This window comes from Salmo trutta, chromosome 28 (assembly GCF_901001165.1).
Source record: "Salmo trutta chromosome 28, fSalTru1.1, whole genome shotgun sequence".
Taxonomy (NCBI): Eukaryota; Metazoa; Chordata; class Actinopteri; order Salmoniformes; family Salmonidae; genus Salmo; species Salmo trutta.
Window position 1 is genome coordinate 43,053,040 of NC_042984.1, and position 2,500 is coordinate 43,055,539.

Sequence of the window (2,500 nt, forward strand, 5' to 3'; positions counted from 1 at the left end):
AAATATGAACTTGATTGAACAGACATGCATGTATTGTATAACACAATGTCCTAGGTGTGTCATCTGATGAAGATTATAAAAGGTTAGTGCTGCATTTAGCTGTGGTTTGGGTTTATGTGACATGATATGCTAGCTTGAAAAATGGCTGTGTGATTATTTCTGGCTGGGTACTCTGCTGACATAATCTAATGTTTTGCTTTTGTTGTAAAGCCTTTTTGAAATCGGACAGTGGGGTTAGATTAACGAGATTCTTGTCTTTAAATAGCTGTGAAATAGTCATATGTTTGAGAAATTGAAGTTATAGCATTTCTAACGATTCAAAAATCGCGCCACTGGATTTCAGTGGCTGTTACGTAGGTGGGACGAGTTCGTCCCACATGTACTAGAGAGGTTAAGCAAAATTAGATCAATTAATATTTTAAAAGAGAAAAACGAAAAAATAAAACTTCAAAAAGAATGGAGCTCATTTATTTTGAGTCGATTGATGCATCAGTAAGTGAATCAAAGTAAACGAATGTAAAAAATACCCATTCAAATCGATCAGTTTTCAACTAGAGAGATTGAGACGAGTCGTATCTGTCTCAAGCCTCCATAACTGTTTATGTTACACCTCCACATCTGCAATGAAAGGTGGTTGAGCTAGAGCGGTGTTTGTCAAACCATGAGACATACCTATAATCGGTCTTCTCACAAAAACATCGGTAGCTTCTGAACCGTTTGACCTACAAAATCCTATGACCCCTCCCTGGAAAGAGGAGACCCTCGCGAACACGGTGGTGTTCTCAATTTTTCTCTACGTCCCCCACAAGTGTCTAGGGACTCGTCTGAATTCGGAACCCTCTATGTGCCAACTTCTGTTTGTAGAATCCAAAATCTTTGGGCTTTTTGCAGGTTTTCTAAATGAAGTGCGACATTGAGCCAACTAGTGAATATCACAATAGATTAGCAGTCCATCGCCTAAACCATTCAGCCACCTCGTCCTGCGACCAGTGGCCCGAGATCTGCCTGTCTGTGCTTGTTAAAATATCTGCAAAAGGGCTCATCCGGGATTTGAACCCGGGACCTCTCGCACCCTAAGCGAGAATCATACCCCTAGACCAACGAGCCTTTCACAAGAATAAAATTGTTTTGCTTTCTGCGGCAATGACAATGAGGATATCGATTGTTGTTGTCCATGGTGCTTGGAAAGATTGAACCTCATGTGAGTGTTTGTGCTATACTTGTGAGCATAGCAGTCTACCAAACTGTTGACCAGGCTTCAGTTCAAATCTTTTGTAGTTCATCTGCTGTGTCTTTCACATTCTGTCTTCTTCAGCCGTGACAGCAAACTGATGATGAGTTTTGACAAATGAATATTAAGCAAAATTAGATCAATTAATATTTTAAAAGAGAAAAACGAAAAAATAAAACTTCAAAAAGAATGGAGCTCATTTATTTTGAGTCGATTGATGCATCAGTAAGTGAATCAAAGTAAACGAATGTAAAAAATACCCATTCAAATCGATCAGTTTTCAACTAGAGAGATTGAGACGAGTCGTATCTGTCTCAAGCCTCCATAACTGTTTATGTTACACCTCCACATCTGCAATGAAAGGTGGTTGAGCTAGAGCGGTGTTTGTCAAACCATGAGACATACCTATAATCGGTCTTCTCACAAAAACATCGGTAGCTTCTGAACCGTTTGACCTACAAAATCCTATGACCCCTCCCTGGAAAGAGGAGACCCTCGCGAACACGGTGGTGTTCTCAATTTTTCTCTACGTCCCCCACAAGTGTCTAGGGACTCGTCTGAATTCGGAACCCTCTATGTGCCAACTTCTGTTTGTAGAATCAAAAATCTTTGGGCTTTTTGCAGGTTTTCTAAATGAAGTGCGACATTGAGCCAACTAGTGAATATCACAATAGATTAGCAGTCCATCGCCTAAACCATTCAGCCACCTCGTCCTGCGACCAGTGGCCCGAGATCTGCCTGTCTGAGCTTGTTAAAATATCTGCAAAAGGGCTCATCCGGGATTTGAACCCGGGACCTCTCGCACCCTAAGCGAGAATCATACCCCTAGACCAACGAGCCTTTCACAAGAATAAAGTTGTTTTGCTTTCTGCGGCAATGACAATGAGGATATCGATTGTTGTTGTCCATGGTGCTTGGAAAGATTGAACCTCATGTGAGTGTTTGTGCTATACTTGTGAGCATAGCAGTCTTCCAAACTGTTGACCAGGCTTCAGTTCAAATCTTTTGTAGTTCATCTGCTGTGTCTTTCACATTCTGTCTTCTTTAGCCGCGACAGCAAACTGATGATGAGTTTTGACAAATGAATATTAAGCAAAATTAGATCAATTAATATTTTAAAAGAGAAAAACGAAAAAATAAAACTTCAAAAAGAATGGAGCTCATTTATTTTGAGTCGATTGATGCATCAGTAAGTGAATCAAAGTAAACGAATGTAAAAAATACCCATTCAAATCGATCAGTTTTCAACTAGAGAGATTGAGACGAGTC

General features: G+C 40.1%; 2 non-coding genes across 2 annotated transcripts; both read right to left on the reverse strand.

Moving 5' to 3' along the window:
- Positions 1 to 1,035: 1,035 nt before the first annotated feature.
- trnap-agg (transfer RNA proline (anticodon AGG)) lies at positions 1,036 to 1,107 on the reverse strand. Its single transcript has one exon. It is a non-coding gene; the product is annotated as a tRNA-Pro (tRNA).
- An 892-nt stretch (positions 1,108 to 1,999) lies between these two features.
- trnap-agg (transfer RNA proline (anticodon AGG)) lies at positions 2,000 to 2,071 on the reverse strand. Its single transcript has one exon. It is a non-coding gene; the product is annotated as a tRNA-Pro (tRNA).
- Between the last annotated feature and the right edge of the window lie 429 nt (positions 2,072 to 2,500).